This window comes from Calonectris borealis, chromosome 2 (assembly GCF_964195595.1).
Source record: "Calonectris borealis chromosome 2, bCalBor7.hap1.2, whole genome shotgun sequence".
In the NCBI taxonomy this organism is placed as follows: Eukaryota; Metazoa; Chordata; class Aves; order Procellariiformes; family Procellariidae; genus Calonectris; species Calonectris borealis.
Window position 1 is genome coordinate 163,754,714 of NC_134313.1, and position 26,583 is coordinate 163,781,296.

Genomic DNA, 26,583 nt, shown 5'->3' on the forward strand with positions numbered 1-26,583 from the left:
AAATTACTATTGTAAGCAAATCCCTGAAGTGAAGCATATGAAACTAGTGATAACATTTTATTTATGGCCCAAGAGAATCAGGTAAACTTTCTGGAGTTTCTCAAATCTAAAAAAAACCCCAAAAGTATACAGCTCAGTTCCCAAAACTAGAGAAGAACACTAACTCAAAGAATTAGATTTCTCTCATCATTATTTAACCACAGCAAATTCTTTGCATAGTAACAAAAAGTCAGGAAATCACCTTTTAATTAGCAAAACTTTTGTTTTAAGAAAATAAAGTATTGGGTTAGGAGTCAAGGGTTTATGCTGATGCATATTTCAGACTTCTCAAAAAGTTGGAAACTACGAGAAGTCTTCAGGTCAGCCTGGCAAAGAACAAACCACAACAACATTTATGAGTACAAACAGATTATTCCCTTCTCAATACGGAAAACTACTAAACAGAGGTAGAAGGCGTTCATGATCCCGAAGAAACCTATAAAGATCCTACTTATTTTGGCAATGTAATTCTGAGTCCTAAGTGATTTGCATCCAAAAAGAATACACGTTAAAATTCAAGCTCACCTTTCCCAGACTGGAGCAGGTCATTCCAAAAATAAAATATCCACAAAGTAAAATAAAGCAAAAAACCCAAACCTCCTCAAAAATAATTTACCCATTATTCTTACCATGTCAAACTCCCTCACTTCTGCAAGGCAACAATTTACGCAGCAGTTAAGCCCAAGGAGCTTAAAAAGGTCTTAAACGGGGTTTAAATCTCATACTGACCCTGTGCATACAGATGAATTGTATGCTCTGTGAAACAGGTTCTTTCTCTAACACTGTCACACAGAAATCTTGCCACTTAATTGTAGAGCCATGAATTAGTCAGGCAACAAATGCTCTGGGGCAGAAATGATTAAAAAACCCTCATTCTAGCTAGCAGAATGGGTTTACCAGTTGGAGAGGTACAGACCACCAATCCCCAATGCCTTATTCCCTGCAGTGAACAGTGATCAACGATCATAGCAAGGCAAATCTAGACTCAGAAAAAGCATGCTAGGCTGCAAAGGAGCAAGATTAGATAAATAGTTATATCCTCTAATTATAATAATTCTTCTTGCCAGACAGTCTGCAGACAATTAATACTTATCCATAAAAGAAGGTCTGGGTACTTGCCAGGTTTTTTTTGCATGGTCACAGGGAGGTCATCTGCTGTAAGACTTGTCCAAGCCTAATATACTGCTCCTCAAAACCTGCTAGAGTTGTTTTTCCATTTGCTATGGTAACACAGACGCACAATCCTAACACCACGGCACATGCACTTACATTGTGGAACAGAATTGTTCTAATAAGATAAAAATTACTATAACAGAGAAGGAACCTTTTCATTTCAGAGCTGTTTAAAGATACATCTACACTGCAGCTTGCACACGAAAACCAAAGATAACCCTTGTTATCTCAGGTAACACTAGGAAGACAGGCACGCAGAGCAGAATTCATCATGGCCTAAGTATTTCCCCAGCTTCTTGCAGCTCTTTTACAACTCAGAGCTCCACCTTGCTGCTATGTAACTTTAGTGTGGCTAGAAGTGCAAGTTTGCTGAGACTGACATCGGGCATACTCAGATTAAAGAGGAAGGGATAAATTAGTAATCACCAGAGTGAAAAGATTGCTGTACATCCCTTCCATCTCCAGAAAGCCCTCTGACGAGGCTTGAAAGCACACACTTGGTTACTCTTACAAAGGCAACAAAGGCAACAAACGCAAACCTGAGTGTGATATTATTTTCACGTGCTCCTTGCTAGTGCAGAACTGTTTCACCTTCTTTTCCCCTCCTTTACTGTTTTGCAGTTTTGTAGAAGAATACAAAGGTCGAAATACTGCATTTAAATCAAATGACAGAACCACCATAATGCAGAAAACTAGTCCCTTTCAGTAGCTTGCTATTCAACCAAGACATTTAGTAATACATTTGGAAGGAAAATGCAGACTCACTGTTTATTTTCTTTAAGTACCAAATGTTTTGTTAGACACTTAACTTTTGAAGGCAGAATGGAAAAAATTTAAACCCTGCCTATGAAAAGCACATTGAGGCTTATTAGTTTACTTTATTCACCAACACATATGCATTTATACAACCGCTGTCCTATGGATTTAACCACTTCTACCATTTAAGCAGCCACAGAAGTCACAATCTGCGTCAGAGCTGCACACTCCAGTTTCAGACAGTTTTAGGTTGACTATGACTTCTTACAGATGTGGCTTCTTACAGATGTGTTTTAGCAAAGAGGCCACAGTAGGTTTTCAAGTCCTAAGCAATGCCAGTCCTGTTTGGGACCTGCCCTGAGGAACCAGGAGAACCTTTCCAGCTCTATACTTTTATGCATACAAAGTACAATCACATCAATACAACTCCGCCTCTCCTCAATATACCAAGAAACAAGTATCCCTTCACTCATTTCAGCATGCAACAAAAAAATAATCACTTTGATACACACCAGAGGGAAGGAGGAGAGAATACTTCAGCTGGTCACAAGAACCCCAGAAAAAACACTCAATTCAGAGGCAGCCACTTGGCCCTCAATTCTTACCTCATCCATCTCCCTTTCCATGACTTTCTTCTGCAAGCCATCTAGATAAAGTGAATAAAAGCCTTACCCTGTCCAGACTCCTTTGCTCTCCAGTTCTGTGAAGTCTTCTAGGAAACACACTTTGCCAATTTACCCAACAACTGTCTCTGACTGCCTATGCATAGTCACAATACCCTGATGACTGTCTTAAACCTCCATCCTCTCCCAGTTGGTTTCTCCAAGCAGAATTTTGAAACTTAAGCAAAGCCAAACCATTCTTTTTTTTTTTTTTCTCACCTTTTTTTTTTTTTTAAAACGGAGACAAGCTGTTCCTGAATACAGGAGATGCAAAGGATATGCCTTTCAAATCCAAAGTATTAGTATCTTTCTCAGCCCTGATACATGCTGCATGAGAAAAACAGATTATATATATTTTTAACTCAACAGCCCTAAAGCTCTGCTAATGTAAGCAGAGCTAGCAGGTTTGAACAGTTAGATAGGAAAAACTTAAATCAAAAAAGCAGAATTGCTTTTTTTATTATACAGATAATAATGTCAATGGGCTCATAAGAATAATTTTCACCTATGCAATAAATACAGTAACACTGAGTCTAGTCACCACTAAATTGCTATTTGGACACTATAGTTAAAACTCATTTCTATTTATTTATTCAAATGGAAACAAAAATACTAATTGCATTAAAAAAAAAATCTATTATTTAAACATATCAAGAAGAATTGTTTCATAATACAGTTCCTCACAGATTTTACTGGTAATTTAGTCTAGGCTTGAAAGGTCTGTCATGTTTCTCCCTTTCGTTTCTGAAAATCAACACAAAAAAGCCAAGGAAGTTTCCAAAATACCTCAAACGATTCTCTTTCCCAAAAACACATGTAGTGAAGAACATCCAGAATGAACAGAAGACATTCCCTCTCCCTCGACAGGAGAGGAGCTTTCACAGCAAATAATAAATGATAATACCTTGAAGTATTTTACAAGCATTCATTCACATCAACATCTCAGCGATACACGGGGTTTATAGCTGTTTGCATTGGTATACTTAGGAATCCAGAGATACTTCAACATGACAAACATAAATCATTCAAGGTGGCAGCATCTCCTACATGAGGGAATTACAATCCATTTTGGAGGCAACTGGGATGACCAAGAAAGGAAAAAATTTATCTTAGAAGCGGCCCCCGTCAGCATCAGGTCAGAAGAGATCAAGAGTAAAAGGCGCAGTATTCTGACCAAATATTCTGCCTTTCTGTCTCTCTTGTTGCTCTGTTTTGATTGTCATATATTTATTCCCTGATAGTTTTCAGACTTTGGCAAAGCCTTGGAACTGAGTTTGCAGACCTGAATGCCAGAAATGCCAAGAGTAAAATATTCCTCTCAATTTCCATGAATTCCAGTAAAGAAGTCTCAGTTCCTTGCACAAGTAGTAAATCATTGATTTTTTTTGAAGAGAACTATAAAAGTTAAATATAAGTAACTTAGTAGAAGTCTCTGAAAGTCAATCAATTGCAAAGTTGAAAAAAAAAAACAACCCTCCAGGAGCCTACCTGCTAGACTCGGGCTTCAGTAATTACTGTGCAATTCTGCTTTCCATGTTGCACCAGCTTCTTGTAGCATCCTTACAACACCAGCATGACATTCATTTCATACATTAAACCCAGTAACATTTACATTAATTTAATAATTGGTCCAACAATGATACGACTCTGTTCTCCCAGCCAGCTTGGGAGAGTTTGTAATTAGTAACCTGTGCCTGTGCCATTCTAACACTGGCCCAATGTGTTAGACTTCAATATTTTCAATAGAAAAAAATGCCAACCACATTTCACAATATTTTGGCTTAAAGAGCAAAAGTACCTACAGGCTCTATGACCAGCCACTGCTTAAACACTGACATCTGCTTGGATTAACCTCAACAGTTTAGTAAATACACCGTATGACTACATATTTCATGACTGTGCCAAAACTCATGTTTGTCAGAGGTCAAACAGATGATCAGATTAACCTCAAGATTTTTGAAATAGGAGTAAGAATGATTTGAGAAAACCTTAAAGTCTGCTTGTAGTTTTTCCAAGAACAGCTTTTCTTCTAAAAAAAAAAAAGAAAAAAAAAGAAAAAGACGACAGAGATACTACTCATACTACCCAGATTTCCTGCAAGACTGCCTGTGTATTTTGGACCTATATTAAGGGAAGGAACAGATGTGTATAATCTTCATTTTTAAAGAGCATTCTAGTAAATAAAAATTTAAAAAATTTTATCTTTCTACAGAGTATTAGGATAATTTGCTGCATGACCTTCTACAGAAGCTTTTAATTTTTATTTTGTTATTTATTTCGGAGGGAAAAACCCAAGAAGATAAAGTAACACTACTTACAAATGCAATTTTGCTCTTTTAATAGCCTTAACTCATTATATATTTCTTGGCCTCCAAGATGTTATGGCTACCACTGCTCCCCTTCCAAAACAAGCATCAGCATGAACAGGCTTTCCTATTTTCTTGTGGAATCACAAGCAAAAAACAGCATTAACAGTATGATAAACAGAGGCCAGATTAGGAAGTAGTACTCCAATAATACACTCATCACACAGAGATGTCATTCACAGTAGCTTCTGCACTTTCATGAGAATTATTTTTTTCCAGGCATCCCTTACATTGCAACCAGTCTTAAGGCAGAGTCACAGTTAATAGACTAGCAAGATGAAAAAGGGACACCTTAGGCAGCTTTTGTTTCAGACTCCAACACACATCACTAGGAGCAACATCATTGAACATAAGCCAGAGATATTTCCAAATAAAAGCTTAGTGTTTTATGTGCTCTGGAATCTAAGCGCCAACCCAATTTAACTCCTTATAAAAAAAACCCTCCTGCTGGATTGTTTTAGCACTAAATTGGATCTACCTGCCAGTTTGTTTTTAATTAAAAACAACCATTAATTTTTGACCTTACAGAAGGGATGGGTCATTGTACTTTATTAATTAAGCGGCTATTTATGACACAATATAGGCAGGTAAATACTTACGTAAAGACAGGTTGAGCCTACAAGAACCTACCTTGTGACATTCAGCAAGGACAAATGTTAAGTCCTGCATCTGGGACAGACAAACTCCCTGGCCACTGACACAGCCTGGGGAACAGCTCTGCAGAAGAGGACCTGGGAGGTCTGGCTAAACACGAGCCAGCAGCACGTCCTTGCAGCAACAACAGCTGACAGCATATGGGCTTATCAACAAGAGCACAGCCAGCTGACCGAGGGATGCAATTACACCACCCCACGCAGCACTCATAAGACCACAGGCAGAGTACTGGACCCAGTTTGGGATTTGCCAGTGCAAGACAGACATCAATAAACTGGAGCGAGTTCAGTGGAAGGCCACCAAGATGGCCACGGGCTGGAACACTTGCCCTGTGAGGAGAAGCTGAGGACGCTGGGCTTCTTCAGCCTGCAGAAGAGATGGCTTTGGTGGGGGGGACCTAATAGCAGCCCTGCTGCTACCTACAAGGATATTATCAAGAAAACAGAACCAGGCTATTTACTGAGGTGTGAGGTGGGAGAATTAAAGAGTTAAAAAAGACTAATGTAACTCCAGCCACAGCAACCCTCATTCACAGAAATATACTGTGGACCACAGGCTGTCCTCTTGCATAAGATCACTGTTCCCATTCATTTTAATGAGATGACACACTAAGATCTATTTTTAATTAGTCTCTGTAAGTCACTTCTAAATGCAACTTTAAAAGCTTTGAGAGCCAACAGTTTAGTCATCTCAGCCCAGCTATACAAATCCACGTCATACCACCTAAAATAAATCCTCCTGGAATGAACACAAATTTGATCACGACTTTATAGATAAATAATCTTAAAATACCAGTAACATTCATTATACTTTATAGATAAAGAAAGGCACATAGACAGATTAGTTGCATGAATTCTTGAAGACCTAAGAAACTATACTATGAGTATACTAAGTTTGAAAAGCATAAAGTGTTTTAGGAAAAATTTAAAAATTAATCTTCTTTTTGTCTTTGGGTTCTCACCCCTCACTATTTTACCACTGTCAAATGACTCACTTATATACTCATTTGTATTTCAGTTTTTGGACTTTAACCAGAGATGTCTAAATATTGCATAGTATCATTTTTAAATCTGTGCACTATATATTGAAATGCCTCCTCCAGGAACATAACTTTGCTTATCAAGCTTTTTGGAATTTCTCAACTCCAGTTAAAAAGCTTTACTTAGCAGGCTGCCATACCAGAGTGAATGCAAACACTTTAGCATTTGTATAATAAAAATGTGAAGTTCCTTCTTTCCTCACCTCCATTTCAAATGCTCCCTTAAAGAAATTTTGAAGTATCTTCTGCAGTAACATATTTCACTTCTTTATCCACACGAAAACATACTAGATTTTTTTTTTTCCCTTATTGATAAAGAATACCTTTCTCCCCACATACTCCTTCTCTCCAAGGAATGACAGTATTTCACAAGGGCTCTCATTTAAGGACACAATTTTAATGGAAAAAGCAGATACAAGTTTTAGAAAGAAAAAGTTTCAAAAGAGTCAGGATCTCATGTTAACAAACAACAGAAAAGAACACCCATTTTAGTTACAACCAGTGGTACAACATTGCATCAAAAAAAGTAACATAATAGTCCAGTCTGATTAGAGAAAGCAAGTACACTTGGATTAGAAACATGAGCTTACCAAAATCCTAGAGCTCAATACTGAGTAGATAAGTACTATACAGTAGACAGTTTCATGCTGCTGCAGTGTCCTCGTTTCTTCCTGAAAAAAGCTACTGGTTTCCCAAAGCACAATTACATGCACAGAATTTTATCTATCCCCCTAACAAATGCTGCACCATAGGGCTGCTTGGCTGGGTGTTACTTTAAGCCATCTGGCATATAAATACATGTCATGCCATTCATGGAGTCCTAAAAATACCTTCTTCCTTTTCGTTGCTAATAAATACTTTCTTCCAATTGAAACAGTGAGATTTTCTTTTCATCAGCAAAACTAACTCTCAAGGAAGCCAAAATGTTCATGTCCTGTCTCCAAAAAAAGATGCATGCATTTTGTAATACACCCCTTGCTTCTTCACATATAGCTTAGAAAACAGCAAGATTAAAAAACCCACACTGACAACTTCTTTTTCAATGCATCTCTCACATTGAAGATCCATGTGTCTAAATATTAGTTTAACAACCCTCCAGTACTATATACAAACGCAAAATGTAAGAGAGCTTACAAGGTCAACTACACACAAGTAAGCTGCTTAATACCTTTCCTAAATGTTTAAGATCTACTTAGCTGTTCCTTGCATTTTGTGTCTGCAAAGCTCACCAAAATAACAGTAAAAATACAGATGCATGCAAAATAATTAGATAAGACACACTTCTACGTGAACAGCTGAACAGAACAACGCTCACCTTTTTCCAGAAGAGTCGGCACTAAAGAAGCAGTGCAAGGTTACATAGTGAAAACACATTTACTGCAGTAGCAGTCAAATCCAGTTGGTGTCTTCATTCTCAGTGAACAATAAAATGCTGAGCCTGAAACTTAACACTTTGTTGCTGAGTGCTGCTTGCAAGTCCTAACTGGGAATGGGATAACAAACACAAGCTTCTCTATGACAACAGGCTAATTTGGATGGGTCTTAGGACATGAATGCTGCAAGGCTATTTCTCATTTGACTGCATACACTGCCCTAGGAGCACTGATCTATTTTTCTATTTGTTTGGGGTTGGTTTTTTTCCTCTCTTCCCCCCCCCCCCCAGCTAATGCATGATCCATATGGATTCATGCATTTGGAAGCATAAACAAGACTGGTCATTTTACTGCCACTCACTAGAGAAGCATAATCAATCAGTGTATTTCTAAGGCATTCTTCATCATAATATCAATGGATTAGACCATAGTAATGCTAGAGAAAACGATCATTAAGTTTGCATACAAATTTCAATTCTAAAAATTCCTTCACTCCTCATTTTCCAAATCACTAGTAATTTTATAAAGTTCCCGCATTTTGACTGAAATTTTCTAGGTATGCGTTCTGTTCACCTTAAAAATTTTCATCAAAGGTGCTTTGGGCTTTTTTCTAGTCTTTTACAAGCAAAGTGAAAACACATTTTCCAATTCTAAAAAAAAAAAAAAAAAAAAAATCAGACTTCATTTGTACAGCCCTCCTGCCAAAACAGCTGGCAGCAAATTTGGCAACAAAACGGACCTCACTGAAGTACTTTTGAGTGGGACAGTGAAAACTGGGGTTCACCAGTCTCAATTTTAAAGCTGTGACTACTGACCATGGACACTGTATTTTGCACAAGTTTTTCTGCAAATCCCAGTTCTGCGGTTAGCTCCAAGCAGACATCTACTTGTGCAGAACTTCGTACTGAAATCAACAGCTGTATACAAAAAATACACACACGCGTTTGCAAACTCAGACTAGAAACTTCAAAAGACTGTACTTGAACTTGTATGAAATGCAAAACTGTTGTAATTAAGTTACTACTAGTACTACAGAATTGGAAACTCTGTAATGCTGACAATGAGAATGTTTACATTGCATCTTGTCCTACAGCATCAGATCACGGAATTCACAGACCTCCAAGCTTACTCCCCACAAATCATACAAGGCTACTTCATTTATCTTTTTCTGCAGGGTTTTCCTTTCCAATATGCAGGAACTTAAACATGAAAATACACTAGAAGTGCCATGTTTGGATCCCAGACATGTTACATTCACTTACAGTCAGATTTCAGAAATTGCCACAGTAAGGTAACACTAGCCTGTCAGCTACTTGCTGTAGCACTGCCGTCTGCCCTGCAACTCAGTTTGGTTAGCCCAGAATCAAACACCTTTCTGGAGCTTGAATAACTGATATTAGTATACATAGACATTATTTGTTTAAAATAAAAGAGATGAAACATAGCACCAGAAATGTGAGTGAGATTAAAACAAGTTACAGTTTAAATCCCCAAACTGCCTCTGATAGGAAAATATTTAACTCACTCTAAATTGCTTGGAGTTCTTAACTCCTGTTACGTTTCTCCACACTATTAAGAGATGGCACGATCTTAGAGATTTCCTCAATACATCATGTCCTAACTGAGTTTTCCTGGGTGGATGGCCATTGTTAAAAAAAGTAGAACTGAAAGAAATACTAAAAGCAGGTGTTGAATTGAATTCAATGTCCATTTGCACTTCTCATGTCCAGAAACAAAGGTCACTTGGAGTTTTTCAATCCAGGCTTTAGCACAGAGTCCACAGTATCCATGCCATTTGGAACAGCAGAGGCATGGGACTTTCGTTTTTCCCAGTGAGGAACTCTTCCTCAGAAAGACCAAAAAAGGCTGCAATCTTCTTGCTTTTGGATCCATTTTCTCAACAGAAGTTTAAAGTAATTTCTGTGCACAGGTTTTTCTCTACTTCTCTCATTTTCTCACTAATGTCTCCAGCCACTAATATATGAGAGGAATCCTAAGGATATACACCTACTATGTGTTCTCACTTCAACTCACTGACTGAACCAGGACACCTGTATAGTTATCAGATTGACCCGTGGGACATTCTGGTTGAACTATTTGCTCTGCTACAGACTTTGATAAGATCCTCAGCAACTCACTGTCTCAGTTTCCACCCATAAAAACTGAATGATGCATTAAGGCAAATACATCAAAAGTTCTGAGGCCACACTAACCGGAGAGGATACAAATATCAAGCAGAGCTCTGGGTTAGAGTAGCAATAACTTATCTGCTCCTGCAGCAGGCCTAGTTCTAAATTATACTAGCAAACCCTTGTATAGGAAACAGTCTCTCTTTTTCCTTTCCTTAACACGATACAATACTAACAAAGAGGTACTATTGCTGGTATAACCATACCTACAGATGGAGTCAATGAAAACACTTCCACTCACACATCTAAGCTAAGCTATCAATTTAATATTGATATCTTGCCAAAGCTTATCTTGCCAAATATTGTATTTGACAATAGAGTGTGGAGTTTTCCAAACATGTAAGTAAACAGACCTTCTATTAGCATGCTTCTGAAAAAAAAAAAAAATTTGTGGACATGAACTGTTGGATTAGAATGATAAGTCACTAGCATAAAGAGATTTTACGCTGCTTGTGGGGAGAGCAAACTTCTGCAAGTTATGCCAAAAATTATTTTCTTTGTCTTTCTTTCCCTTCTACATGATCTTACAGACTCAATTCTCCCCTTCTCCAAAGAAATCCCTTTGAGGAAAGAGTTGTGGACCACTCCTTTTCCATCCCCTGTTGGTCACTCTTCTTCTACTTATCTATTGCCAATGTTTCTAATGGGAAAACATACTCAGGATTTTGATGTTGAAATCGAGGATGTTGCAACAGAATGAATAGCAGATCAAAAATATATTTTCCCACTTCACTAGGAGCCATGCTTTCCAACACACTGCTAGCACAGAAGGTTAGCGTGCACTCCAAAACTTAGTCTTCTCTTGCTTCACAGGTGATGAGTCTCAGCGTCTGCTGACGCAAGAGATAAGAGATTCATGTTAACAGACCAAATTAAGGTATTCCAGGAAACAGAAAACTAAAGAAAAAACTTTTAGAAAGCAAATTCACTAACAAATATGAGAGGTATCAACAAAGACAGTGACATTATTTGTTACTGATGTTACACTTCAGGAATTTGCAAAATAGTCAAAATACCTATTAAGATTGATTCATAAGGGGTTGTGTATCAAAACAGGATAGTTTTGTGCTTCCTGGGAAAGGATCTCTGTTTTAGTTAAGGCCACCTCCAAGGTTTAAAGCATCTAATTTAATCCTTGTTTGCACAAGAAAATCTGTGTCATTTAGCCAAGCAATACTTGGACGGTTTTCCATAAGCTAAAAAGACGACCTCTATGAACATTCCTTAAGTATTTGCTTAAATCAGTTTGGCACATAGCAATCATTTACTGAGGTACCTTCTTTTTAGCCTGCCTCTGCAAGTTTATTAGCTTAACCTGTCAATTTAAAATTCAACTTCTTAAATGGTGCAGTGTCTCATAGTTGAAGTCTTCGGAATGACAAAAAGTTGTTGCAGGTAAGCAGTTACCTCCCATCAGCCGGTCTGCAACATTACATTACTTCACGCACAGACTCCTTCCCTCTTCTGCAGCAAGTGAAATGATTTTTGTCAAGGTAGCTTGCTCCACGGCAAGAGGGGTGAGAGCACGCACGCGCACAGTGACTGCAGCACAGCCGATAAGGTATAACTTGTCAGTCATGGCAAACCTTCAATCTCAGAAATGCAGAACTTGCAATGCCACTACTGCCATGACAGAAAACTGTAACAGCTCACCTGCCCCAAACTGAACTTAGAGTTCAGCAAAGGCGTCAAAATACCTACCTGTGAGCAGTATGGGGTAGTGGGGTCTGGGCTCCTCCCTAGCCTGCACACCTATTTCTTACTCATACTACAAAGCATAAAGCAGGCAGTAGGAAGTCCTGAGGTTCTCTGCATTAGAGGTTTCTAATTAGTGTAAACAGTGGAAAAGTTGATTCACACCTGAACTTGTATTCCATTTCAAACACGCAAAGTATCTGGCTGCAAAAACCCTAGACTGCACAAGAAAGGGCTGAGATACAGCACGTCACTCTTACGGGCACTTCAATCCATACTCTACATTTTGGTAACACCATCAGTGGCTTAACCTACAGGCTTAGCGTATTATCACATCTCAGTGAAGAAGTTCAGAAGTTCATACAACAAAATATCTGAAACTTAGTATACTTGAAGTCAACTTTTGACTGAAACAGTATCATCAGCTTCCTAATTTTCCCCCTTTTTGTGGCAGTGTACTTCTAGTTTTCAAATAGTATTTACACTCATTATTAAACAATGCTGACTCACATGAGAAACATGCTAGAGCACAGCTGAAGGATGTGGTGGGTACTATTAACTCTTACACAAAATGAGCTGAACAAATGCATTTACTCATGCTGCTAAACACTGGTTTAACAGCCGAGGCCTTTGTACTGACAGTACTTTATACATTAACACAGTAGCTGCAACAGCAGATGCATTCATCTCCATAAGCCACCATACGTTTTGAAAAGAAACCTTAGATAAGAATCAAGACAGTTTATCTACCTCCCACACTCTAACAGGGATTGAAACAGACTTCACCTCTGTAATACTGCGGGAAAAAAAAAAGTAACTTCTGCACTTGAAACACATGAGCATACTTTTACTCTTCAACAGCAATTAACAGAGTTGTATTGCAGCACCTCTCCAAAATGAATGGTACTAAAGAAAATTACTTGATTTTAGGGATACCTGTAACTGTAGTATTGCCTAGCCAGATAGATGGTACTGTTTTGGAAGTCGATAAACTGAACTGTCACAGAAAGGAATGATTGTATTTTTTCAAAATTTTAACTTTTCCTTTCAGTTGAAGTCCCCTCTTAACTACTCTGCTTCAGTAATCAACACACAGCTGCCACACTGCCAAACTCAGCCTGCCAGCTGCTCAGACCACAACCTTTTACAGCACCTTCCAAGCTAATGTAACTAAAGTAAGAACGATCCTCCCCCTGTTCTTTTCACCCCCACAGTACCATATTCAGCTTGGAAGAGCTGAAATCCCCATTTTTATTGTCTGCTCAGACACTTCTAATCTCATCCATTTGATCCACAGTCTGCCCTGCTCCACACACATGCCTTATAACTACCACTAAAACTTTTGTTTCTCTAGCATTTACTATCAGGAAGCATGTTTTGTATAGACAAATTTTCAAAATACTAATAATTCATCTTTATTTCCCTTGCCATGCTGTTTCAGGGCTTTCCTCCTCCTAAAAAGTTTGACTCACACCTACTGCTATTTTATGTCACTATGAAAAGGATGAACAGGAGAACACCCACTTTCATAAACTACTGTCACACAATAGCTTATCAGGAACTCTCTTCATTTTACTTCTATGCATAATGGAGTATCGATTTGCATCCTCTGAGATAAAGTGATTAGATAGCAGAAGACAGGCAACAGGCCTGAAATCTGCAGTCAGAATCTCTTAAACCAGAACACATGTCACAGCCTGCTGGCTTCCTCATCTGAGGCCGAGATGAAGTCTCATTAGAGCTGCAGTGTTATTTCTTTCCTTCCCTGCTGCAGAAGAGCTCCTAAAACTCTGCAGGAGCTTATTTTACCCAGAGATGAGGAAAAGCTTATGCAGAAGGCAGGCAGTTCTTCAGAGACAGTTATACTGGGGGAAGCCAATTGCTTGTTAATCAAAAGCCTCTTATCTGGAACCACCTGGACCTTTATGCTGTTCTAAAATGAGGTCTAGGAATCCTAGCCGGACTATTTCACATATGCAGAGGTTCTCTACAGGATAGCAGGGCAGAAACATACTGTCAGAGAGAGGTTGGTACCATCCTTTCCTGGGCACAGCCTGCGCTTGCATCAGCTTAAGCTAATCAGAGATGTCTGGGAGCAGTTTCCCATTCAGGTGAGATCCATATGAAAGAAAAAACAACAAGCAGATACTAGATCAGAAAGTATTCAAGAACATTTAATGTCTCTTACAGACTACTCTTTCTAAATAAGGTCAGAAGGAATTTGATCTTATGTTGAAATACATTTTCCAGAAAAAAAAAAAAAAAAGCATATTGGCAGAGTGCTGATGATCCTGCCCACCTGCATAATTCCTGTACTGGCATTAAGAGATTTCACCATTCCTTCAAACAGAAAGTAATACTCTGAATACACTAGACCAAACAGATAAAATACAGATTGTTTACAGAGCAGCAACAAAGCCAGGTCATGAGATTTTTTCTTTTTTTTTTTTGAAGAATAGGGGCTGCACTTTATATCTAGGTATACAATAAAGTTCTGTAAGGTCTACTGCAGCTGCCCTGCAACTGATATTGAAAAGAAGTCAGGATACAGTTTGGCAGAGATGCTGTACTAGACAGCATTAGTGTTTTAAATTAGTCTCAATGGCAGTTTAAAGGCTGACACCTATGAAGAAGCGAATGAAGGTGAAGTAGCTGTCTGGAAAGGCAGCTTCTGAACGCAATGTTTGCTTCCAGTGCCACACTACAGCAGGGAAGAGTCCGACCTGCTAAGCCCCCTGCTACCAGCAACACAGAGATTTTGGTTACTTGCTCAGCTCGGTTTGCTTTCATGCAAAAAAGGGACCAGATAACCTTTCTTTTGCCTTCCAAGTAACTTGGAGACAGTTAATTTGCTATCAGCATGTTCTGTTGCAGCTTTCCTTATAAGCTTTAACACACACAAAAAAAGAAAAAAGATCACATGGCAATGGGAACTGACTAGAAGGGCTGGAGACCAGCCACGTAGAATAACACATATTTGCTAAGAGGAAAAGGGAGCTTCAATGTTGCAAACTATATACTGAAAACCACAGGAACAAAAAAGGAGAAACGGTTTAAAAATAAATTTCCCAGTCATAAAGATAAGAAAGCTTTAATACACCACAGTGTCAAACAGCCCTCCAAAAAGCAACGCCTGCCATCGCCCTGCAAACGAATCAATGAAAGGAGCAGTGCCAGCAAAACTAACACGTACAGATCCCCACATTTGGGGCTGACAGTTGCATAGTTTCAGTTTACCTGCAGGCGGGCTGCTGCTGCTGCTCCTTCACATGCATTTAAAGACTAAAAAAATAATAATTACGTTGACTTCCATCCTGCGCAGCACAGCCCACACCGACCCCACGGTCTCTCCCCGGGGGAGTGCTGTTGGTCAGCTTCGACTAACAGCCCTCACCATGCGGCTGGCTCATCTCTCACCCAGAGACCCAACCAAGCGTGGCCTCCCCGCGATAAACTCACTCCGTTCATTTGAGCCAGAAAGGGGGAAGCCCTGAATCTGACCCGGCCTCTGGAAACAGGAATCGCTGCGCCCGGGACAGGCTCCGCCGCGTCCCTCAGGGCAGGCGGGAAAACGGCCGGGGGCGGCCCGATACCGCCGCCGGCCTCATCCCTCACCCCCCGGGGCTGCCCCTCACACCGCCGCCGGCCCCGTCCCTCACACCCCGGGGCTGCCCCTCACACCGCCGCCGGCCCCGTCCCTCACCCCCCGGGGCTGCCCCTCACACCGCCGCCGGCCCCGTCCCTCACTCCCCGGGGCTTCTCCTCACACCGGCGCCGGTTCCCCCGCCGGGGCCGCTTCCCCTCACACCGCCACCGCCCCTGTCCCTCACAGCCCCGGAGCGGCGGGGGCGGCCCCGCACTCACCGCGGCGGCGGCGGCCGGTGGGACGCAGCGGCGGCGGCATCGCCCCTCCGCCCGCCCCGGCCCTCGGCGGCAGCGGCGGCGGCGCGCACCGCTCGCGCGCGGCGCTGGCACCACGTGACCGCGCCCGCCTCCTCCCCCTCCCTCCCCGGCCGGCGCCGTCACGTGAGGTTGGGGCGCGGCAGCCATGACAGGCGGGAGCGGGTCGGTCTGAGAAGATGGCGAGCACTGAGGGGGGGAATGATGGGGCTGCGGGGCTCTTGCCTGGCCCCCTTTTGCTGAGCGGTGCACGGCCGTGAAGCTATGGGGAGATTCAGGGCTGTAGGGCTGTGGGTGTGCTGCCTTCAACCCCCCTCTCCCCTCAGCGTTGCTGTGCATCTGCCCATCCTGCCGGCAACTAGCCCCTAGGCTTGCAAGGAGTTTCCTTGCAGCTCTCTCTGAAGACTAAAGCCCTTTCCAGTCCCTCAAGGAGGTGTCTGCTTTGGGCCTTATGGTCTTAAATGGCCCCTGGCAGTACTTGTCCAGGGGCTTTGAAGGGGAGACAAGAGGTGTAGGTTAGGCTGATGGAGGATGTCTGGGCCAACTAGCAATGTTTTCCTCACCATGTAGTTTAAGTAGCTGTCTGGAATGTGGGGGACTGGTTTCTTCAGTTCAGCAGGAAGGGGGAGATGATTAAAGGAGATCAACCACAACTACCTTAAAATAACCTGAGCTTGGCAGTTAACGTGCATCTATAGTGGCAAGAGTTGACATCCTCACAGGTGGAGAGGTGTGTTGAATCCTCAGATCTTTCATATCCAGAGTAAGTGCTCTAACCACTGACTTACTAGACAAAAGGGTGATGGGGTAGTTTCACCATTGATCCATCTTCGTGTGGAACCTGGCTTGGCAGGTGTCCTTTCGGGGAGAGGGGAGGGGTGAAACTGGAAGGCAGGTTGGGTTTGTAAACCCTGGTTTGGTTTAAGAACGAAGTAAGTGTCAGATTTGCTCAGCTAGTCAGGACTGAGAGCTTTTTTGTGAATACCCAGATACAGAACTTGAGCTGCTGAGTGACACTTTGAAGATGGCCAATTTTATTTTAGTAAAGTGGAAATTAAACAGGGTTGAAGCACCCAAGTCCATTCTTTGGTGTATATTGCCCCTGGTGTCCAGAGATAATGGCAAGGTGCTTTATAATAACACAAATAGAGCAGAATACAGAACTTGTCAAAAAGCTGTAGCTACAGCATTAAAGTACAAGGGCCGAAAAGGCACTATATAATCAGAAGCTGCAGTGAGAGAAAAAGGAGTGACTGTCCGTGGAGGGGTTAGCAGGCGGATGATAAGGAGGTAGCAGGGATCAAGATGAAAGTTATGTGTGCAGTTAAATGAGACAGCCACATAGTCACCATCCCTATCAGCCATCTTTTCATAATTCCTGTTTCATAATGGCTAATATGCAGCTTTGATCTCTCTCTCATAATAATTTAGCCTGAGGACTGGAGGTGTGTGTTAAGCTCTTTTAGGTAAAAGCAACCTCAGCACATATGCTATCTGCTTTCTGCAGAACCATTATCCTTGAAGTCCTAATTTGTCCAGTTCTTGACTACCTTGTAATTCCAGGTATTTAATCTACACAAATAGATATTTTAGTTCTTATCGAAAAGAGTTTCCCTGGTGCTTGGATTATCATTTTATTAACAGAATTAATAAACTGCTACTTTTTAGTGTCATTTACTGTAAGGTCTTTGAGACATGTGTTTAATTTCTCAAAATCCCTGATAATGATGATCTGCCTAGCCCAATTGCTTAATATACTCTACGATTAAACTTGTTAGTGTTAACTAATTGACCCACTTCCTATGTGCTCACAGCAAGGGAGAAGAACTCATGTAAAAGTGCTGGTAAGAAATCGTAACCCAAAGTAATCCTCTGTCAATATGGGCTGTGGTCAGAATTTGGGATCCATGTGTACTCAAGCACTGCAATTTAATTTATTAAATGTTCCTGTTGTTGACATGTCTTAGACACAGGAATGACGCAGGAGAAAGGGACACTCTGAGCTACAAAATATATTCTTTAAGTCCTATCTGATTTCTTAGATTTGTGAAAAACGAGGTGAATATCCCCGAGCTCAAACAGAATTAATGTATAGTATTTTTCTATATCCAAATAATTCAAAACAAATTTCTCCAGCTAATGTGTAAAGCTTGTTGACCAGCTGTGATAGAGAAGACTGGAGGAAACTCCAACTGTTCTTTCAATAACTGGGAGAACTTGCATTTGTTTCAGTGGTTTCCTTTTGTAATAGTTTGCCTACGGGCTGTCCGTGACTGAAGTCAGAGTCTGCACATCCCCTAGTAGAGTTTCTATGTGATTATGGTTTTGAATGGAGTAAACAAGTCCTTGTAAGTGCTGGACAGTTTATTTGAAGTAGTTGAGGAAGCAGGACACTTAATCTGGTTGCTCTCAGACTTCTCCTTCCTACTGTTACTTTTGCTGCATATCACTTAACGGGTTTTTTGCCTGCTTTCCAAAAGAAAGAAGGTCGAATGACAGCTCAGAATATGTATATGGGTTTATCTGATCTGCTCTCTCTTCTCAAATACTTTTGAAATCTCGGGCCATATTTGACAGTGGGCGGAGATCTCAAAGAGATTATATTCTAAATAGCTTTGCAAAAATAGATGTTTGAATAGACGAGAGAGATGGTTTTCCACTGCTGAGAAAAAGCCTGCAAAACAAGTTCATCCCACATACCCTTAAATTCATTAGGAGCACTCAGGAAAGAATCTGTGGATCTGTTGTGGCTAGTCTATTGAAAACATCAGTTCTGTGCTTTGTAGTAGCTGAAAAGGCAAAAAGAATCATAGAATCATACAGGTTGGAAAAGACCTCTAAGATCATCGTGTCCAACCGTCAACCCAACACACCATGCCCACTACACCATGTCCCTAAGGGCCTCATCTACACGTCTTTTAAATACTTCCAGGGATGGTGACTCCACCACTTCCCTGGGCAGCCTGTTCCAAGGCCTGACCACTCTTTCAGTAAAGAAATTTTTCCTAATGTCCAATCTAAACCTCCCTTGGCGCAACTTGAGGCCATTTCCTCTCGTCCTATCGCTAAGGATGTTAGGTACATTAGGACAGGAATAAAGAATAAGATGGGATACTGTTGCAAAACCCAAAGCGCTTGTACAGCTTTAATATTGTGTGGAATTCTCCCTAAAGCACCAGGAAAGGTATAGAGAGAAGCAATGAGCTGATCAGAGGTATGGAATTGCTTCCTAAAAAAAAAAAAAGGAGTTTAAATACACTCAAATGGTTTAACTTGGAAAAGGAGTATGAAGGAATGTGGTAATGGCATAAAAATCTATTGTCATAAAGAAAGTGAATTCTGTGTTTCTTATAACACAAGATTTAGGTGTCCTGAGTGAAATTTCCAGGCATTAAATTTAAAAGAAACAAAAGAAAGTATGTTTTGCCTTGAGTTACAATTGTAAATTGCTGCAAGTGTATTGTAGAGGCCAAAAGTATAAATGTACTCATGAATGGATTAGAAGTGGAAATAATGTCCATTGAGGCCTCTTAAACATAATGCTAATGCAGCTGCCAGCTCAGGAAATCTCCTAGTGAAGGGGTGGATTCAGCCAGCAGATTAAGACGCCTACATTCAGGTTTCAGTGTGTAGGTGTCTCCATGTGAACCAGATGTCTAAGCTCCCTTTATACTCAGTAGAGAACTAATGTGGAATTTAGTTACACAAATGCGGGCATCAAATGCCATTTTAGGCATTGTGGAGTTTTCTGCCTGGCCTCTTGCTCCAAGAAGCGGGTCTCCTAAAAAGCCTGTCATATCTGAAGTCTCACGTGGGAGTCTTTGATCTCAGACCATCATAGTTGTCACTAAGCACCTATGGTTAGCAAGCTGAACCCTGCTCATAGTTGATGCAGCAAGCTGTTCAGATCACCTTAAGGTAGATATATCAGTGTATTTTGAACAGTTGAATAGCTCTCAGCTTCATGAACTGTACTGAGTAGTTCTCTATTGACTGTAGGATGAACTTACATTCAAATGAAGACACCTGCATGGGGACACTTCAGTCTAGGTGTCAGAATTTATAGGTTTTGCCAGGCTGTACCAGAGGGCATATTGCTTAGCTTTTTAATGCTATTTCCTTAAATTTCCTTAGCTAGTCAGACCACCGAGTTGATTCAGCTGGAATTGATTTAGAGGAAGAATACAGGAGATCATATCTGAAAAACCTTCTTAAGATACTCAGATTTATTGATAATGAGGATTGTGTGAAGGTTTAGATTCATGGTGCATTGTATAATGGTCCATTGATGTGTAGTGACACTTTGAACACAGCTTCATAACTCCCTAAGTCTGGAAGATACCCAATGACCAAGAGTTCTGGGGCAACCACAGATACTGCTGCTGAAGCCACCAGAATTCTTAAGCCATTAGATCCTGTAACTGAAAGGGATTTTTTTCACAAAGATAAATTAAAACTAATTTGGTTGGTGACAGGCTATACACCCTTCGGTGAATTAGACCAGTTAGATCTTGTTAGAGTAGAAGAACTTGCCTGAGAAGAATTTGGGCTAAGATTCAGGCCAAAGGAATTAGAAAGAAAGGTAACTAGAAAAGCCAGATGATAATTAGACGAGTTTTGGAAAGCAGAATCAGACTTTTCCTCAGTCTCTTGCATTTCAAATTATTTACATCTAGTTGGAAAGACAAAACTTTTAGCACTAATGCTGCCCTCTTGGGCTGATGAAAGTTTTAACAAAACAAGTAAAACAAGTCAGCAAGCTCTGACTTTGTTTTTTTGATATCTTAAAACAAGCTATAAAGGAGTGTTCATGCTTTTAAAACTGCATTGGTCACCAGTTGTACTACTGCAGCAGTGTTCCCATTTGATATTTATTGACAGAATGCCTTGATAGTACAATAAATAATAAAGACTCCCTCATAGCATAACTGCTGTTAACAGAGCATCTGTATCTCTCAAATGTCCTGCTCTTCCAGACGAGACAGAGACAAGAACAAACCATGATAAAATGGGCAGGCCCTCCCCCTTTTCCCATACAGATAATATCTACCAGCCAGCTAAATATATTAACATTAACCCATGCTAATGAAGCAAGAAAGAAGTTGTGGGGTAGAATGATGAGCATATGTAATGTGTCCCTAAAATCTGCAGGAAACATGAGGAAGAAGCCAGTTGTGTGAGTGACAGACAGTGCTTGGGAGAATTCACAGATCTAAGGATCTTGCCTTGTTTTGTCTCAGCAAGAAATTGCAGCACTGAGCATACACAGAAGAATAGTATTGTCATGCTCTATTCAATTCCTTTCAACTTTTTTCCTTCAATCTTCAATTTTCAGCCCAATCTGTGCTATTTTTCTGTACTTCTTAACACCTCTCTTCTGATATTTTCTATAGAGTCTCTTCAGAACTGTGGAAAAGTTGTGGTTTAGCTTTGAAACGTTGCTGACAAAATTCCATCTGTTTTTGGTATTCAGAAGTTCTCACTCTTAAGATCTGGGAGCGAGATGTTACATTTTCTGTCATTTCTTTTTATTGAAATAAAACATTCCTTGGAATATGTGGAGGGAGGTAATTGGCTAAACGTTCTGTCCAGTGTTGCTCAACTGTGCTCAGATCACTTCACAGGCTCGGGGTCTGGGCCAGCCTGGGCTGATTTTTTTTCCACTTTGGACTGTTTTGCAAAGTTTTGAGAATGAAAACAATCCCATAAATCCCAGAAATCTCATCATTGAATTGGCTTTTTCCCAATGAATTATATTAGAACTCTACCAAGAGTTTCCTTCCATATTTGTTTCTACTCCCTGATAAGAGGAGGAAAAAAGTTTATTTGCAGAGGAGGTCAATCTCATTATCTTCTTTTTACAGATGTGGAAGTTAAAGCACAGAAAGATGAAGTTGTTTGTTCCAGGTCATCCAACAGAGCAGTGGCAGAGAGAAAAATAGAATCGAGTCCTTCCCTGCTCACTCTGTTGCATCACTCTGTCTTCCTGTTTTGATGAAAACGTCTGAAATGTAATTTTCATAGGTAAGCATGTGAGAAAGATTCAGACTTCCTGAAGCATGGAAACCAAAACCTTTAGTTATGTCATGTAAACAGAGGTTAGATAGAGTTCAAACTGAGACAAAGACTCCAAGCCTGAGTTGTGGCACTTCTGTTGTCCAGGTATCTTTTTGGTAATTCTTTCTCATGGGTATAATCTTCCCAGTATCTTTCATCAAAAGATACCTCAGTCTCTAGCCCCATACCTATTGTACAAGAGGAATGCTGAGCCTTTTTTTTTTTCTCTCCATACTACAGTTTCATTTTCTGCATTCTCAAGGATGGGGTTTTCACTTTCCTAGCACTGAGAAAAGCATAAAAAGGAAGTATGTGTAACAAGCAAAGGATGATTATCCAGCAATATTCATAGTTTCATTTTAGCTCTATTTTTCCCATTGGTTTTACAAAAGTATGCTGATTCATACCAACTGGGGGCAGTTCCTGCTTCTCTGTAGCAACTTCACTATCTGTTGTAGAATCACAGGGCTTGTACCCGTTCTTCTTCCAGCCTCCTCTCCAATTTGTCGTTCTTGTCTGCTGTTTCTGTAACCCATCCTAAAAAAATTTCACAATTTTAAAATCATCATGAACAATCAGACAACCATTTAGAAACTTCTACTCTAAATCACTCTTCTTTTTCAGAGGCCTAAGATATATTAGCATATATACCTCATCTTTGTATTGTTTTTTCAAAGGAGAATATGTGACATTCAATAGTAGTTGTGTTTCCTAGGTTATTATGCGTATGTGAGAAACTGAGAAGAAATTACATTCTTATAGCCAAGAGGACAAGAATTAGGAGACAATGACTGTCCCACAAGGCTCCCTCCATAAGTCCCTGGGTTTATTGCTTGATGTCTTCATTTGTTATATACAGTATGTTGACAAAATTCTTACCCCCACAACCTGTGTCTATTTTACCTATTTGGATTAGAAGCACTTGTGGCCAAACACAGTTTCTTATTGGGCAGTTACGTGTCACTACAAACAAGGACACCTGACCTTTCTTAGGATTTGTAGGTAAATCCAAAGCAAAACAAAAAAATCCCCATCAGCAACGTACTCTTCGTTGCATTACTAATTTGTGGTTTACCAGAGAAATGTGTTAGGGTAGGCTATGAAAAGCAGTATGTCGTGATTTAACCCCAGTCAGCAACCAAGCACCACACAGCTGTTCACTCACCTTCCCCCCAGTTTATATACTGCGCATGATGTCATATGGTATGGAATATCCCTTTGGCCAGTTCAGATCAGCTGTCTCGGCTGTGCCCCCTCCCAGCTTCTCGTGCACCTGGCAGGGCATGGGAAGCTGAAAAGTCCTTGACTAGCGTAAACACTACTTAGCAACAACTAAAACATTGGTGTGTTATCAACATTATTTTCATACTAAATTCAAAACACAGCACTATACCAGCTACTAGGAAAAAAATTAACTCCCAGCCGAAATCAGGACACAGTGTTTCTAAAAAGTAAGTTTTGGAAATGTCATAAACTTGATTTCAATAAATGATGAAAACAAATTAGAAAATAAGTATTTGAATTGGTCTATACAGAACCCAAGAGCTGTGCAGTTACTTGTAAATTTACTCCTTATTTTAGCATGAAAAAAACCCTATATGATTAAAAAGCTGAAGATAATTTTGAGGCCTATTAAAAAACCCTAATACAAATAACATGACCTTTGTGTTAATGATTTTAGTGAAGGATTAGTAGGCAATTAAATGAATGACTGGAGGAAACCATTATTGCACTATCTGAAAATGTCAAGCTCTGAAACAAGTATATTGCCCAAGGAAAATGGTGAAAATGGAAGATAAATACTGCTAAAATCTGTCCCGGGTAGACATTGTGCTGTACAAAGGGATAGCATAACATTCTGTACAAGTTATGAGATGCCCCCTGGTGTTATAAACCTCAGCTGTTTATTTCTGTTGAGACATTTTACATGGTCAGAGCAGGATAAAACACTCGAAGTATTGACAGAGGATAAGAAAGTGTAAAAGGTAAATGGAAGCTACAGAAGGCCGCAAAGCTGCAGAAGAGGGATTGGTAGCAATGCCATTTAGGATCTAACTGCCATTTACAATAAGAAGAATTACCTGTAAACTTCTCAGTTTTAGGTAACGTTTTCAGTAGCAGGAGTTAGAGGATGCTGTATGGTGATGCGGATCCAGGTGGGGAAGGGGTCAGCAGCATTTTGTGGAGGCTGTAGATGGAAGGGGGGCTTGGAGAGGCTTTGGAGAGCCACAGAGAGAGGAGTCTCCTTCTTCACCCAGGTGTCTCTTTCATAGCACTGTGAGGGTTATAGGATTCCCAAACCTGCCCTTGCAGCCATGTGTCTCAACTCCAGTCACCACAAGGAACGATATAACCTGTCTTCTTCCTACAGCAATTTCTACTTATTGGGGGCTGCTGAGAAGAGGAAGGAGAAGCAGAGAGGGGACAGGAGAAAAGGAACTATTTCAGCAAAGGGGAAGGGAGGAATAGAAGGTGCTGAGCCAAAGAGGAAGGCCTTAGAGAGCAAGGTTCCTATTACTGGGGTCACAAATCACTGCTCCGAAGAACCAGTGCTCTAATAGTAATGCCTGCTTCCCTTTCTGTCAGAGACACTAGTGGTTGTGCAAGCAGAAGGCAAGTATGGCCTGTGTGCCTTGATGTTTCTGGGTAGTCCAGAACCATGAGGAGAGTCCCTGTGTCCCAAGTAGCAGTGCTCTTACAGGAGCCCTAGTTTTCAGGTAGAACTTTATGTAAAATATCACTTGTTAGAAATGCGGTTAAGTAGTAGTATCTTGCAAAAGATAAAAAGAGAAAGAAGTAGAAATAAAATATTTTCAAGGTCTGAGATTAGGCTGGTTGGCATGAGGAGGATTTAGAAGAGTCAGGATTTTCTTGGAATAGTCTTGTCAGGAAAGAGACAAGAAGAAAATTGTAATTAGGATAGATAAACTAGAATTCTGTTCTTGCCTCTAAATTGCTATGGCTCTTCTCCAAACTTAACTGGCAGTTCTAGATGCTAGCAAGTGGTTCTGTATGGTTTGTTATCCTGGACTTTTCATGTGGACTTAAAAATGTATAGACAAGAGCAGAATCAAAAGCAAGTGATTCTAAGAGTTTGGGGGGAATTCCTATAACATAACTGTTTGTAACTGGATATTTAGTATTTGCAACTTTGTTTTGGAGCTCTTCAGATGGCAAAACAAAAGATGTTTGCTGCTTCATTCGAGCAGAAGAGGAGCATTGCAAGCTATTTTCAATATTAAATGAATACCAAATCTCTACCCCTTTTGTACGTTCTTGTGATGGAAAAAAGAGCATATAATCTTTTGTCATTAAGAGAAAATACCAATGCTTTAGCCAGGTGTCTGATTTTAATGCCTACATATCTTGGAGATTTATTACGTATGAAAGTTTTGGTTCTCTTGTGGATTAGGTAAGTGAGGACAAGGAAATGAGGAAATGAGGGAAAAATCCCTTTGAACAGATTGATATTGGTGGTAACAAAATTTGTAGCACTTCGTTACGTAAAAATTTGTTGTAAACCAAACAATCCTGGTGGTGTTCTTATAGCCTTTGTTGCCAAAAGAAATAAGGTAAGAATTTCAGCTTTCATTGTCATGAAAGCCTCCAGCCCTTGTGGCCGGAGGAATAAAACCTTAAAGATTTGGCACATATGTAAAATGATGGTTCATCCTACAAGAGTCAAATTAAAATATAATTAAAAAAAGAGACAAAGTGAAATATCTTCTAGTGGTTTTTAATAAAGCCGTTCTTCTGATTTTACAGAGACCAACTCCTGTTTTTGTTAGTGCTCAGGCTGGTAATATTGAACATAAGTCCCCAATATGTCTTCTGGCACTGTACCAATTTGAGTTAAACCAAAATATATTATCCATTCTCCTCAATGCAAGCTTCTGCTGTACCATATTATGGAACCAAGTTATCTGAGAGTTGCAAAGTAATACCAGATGGTGATTGTAGGTTGGCTGGAATTTGCGGTCTCTCTTGTCTTGCCACATGTTTCACCACTTGGAAGCTTCTAAATTATATTGTTCAGTTATTTGTCTCCTTGGCTCAATATTCCCTTTCTTTCATTTTCTGGTTTGGTGCAATTCTTCATGCTTTCACTAGGTGGGTCCCCACAACAGTACACTGGGTAAGCAATTTGTTGAATAGCCCGAACACATCTAGGTAAATGTATCTCCCAGTCATTTTTATTACCACTTTCTTTGTCAGAAGTTCACTGCACCACATGTTTCGATGTACAATTTAGTGATTTAAAGAACTGAGTAGAGTGTTGGGAAGTTGTCATAAAGAGACTGGACTTGAGGATCTTCCTAGGACTATTGCCTTTCTAACTTACCTATTTCAACTGGAAGTTAAAACAAATGTGCTCTTCTTGTAGCCAGTCATGTACAGTTCTATCAAGTTTTGCAATTATTTTACCTTTCAAAGGGTGGTGCAAAGCTGGCTGGTTAGCAACATTACATATATTCTTCCTTTCCAAAATCAAAAGTTAGTCATCTTTAATGCTTTGCAACTTTACATACTAGTCAAAACCAAAAAAAAAAAATCATATTTTTCCATGTGTGTTAGGTGTTTACCGACTACACAAGAAAAGAAAGACATTTTATCTAAAATCTTCAGAAATTTTCTTTCCAAGTACAAATATTTTATGAGTGTGTACTTACATTAAAAAAG

At 40.1% G+C, this 26,583-nt stretch overlaps 1 protein-coding gene across 8 annotated transcripts in view; it reads right to left on the reverse strand.

Annotated features, from left to right (window-relative positions):
- Nucleotides 1–15,890, reverse strand: part of GALNT11 (polypeptide N-acetylgalactosaminyltransferase 11) — a 56,692-nt gene extending 40,802 nt beyond the window's left edge. For 7 of the 8 annotated variants that reach the window (XR_012672731.1, XM_075144220.1, XM_075144218.1 and 4 more), the window contains exon 1: nt 15,811–15,890. The gene's annotated coding sequence lies outside the window, so the exon portion shown is untranslated. Of the gene's footprint in view, nt 1–8,004; nt 8,173–10,908; nt 10,996–15,810 lie in introns of those variants that run through there. The other variant, XM_075144219.1, reaches the window with a different exon arrangement.
- Between the last annotated feature and the right edge of the window lie 10,693 nt (nt 15,891–26,583).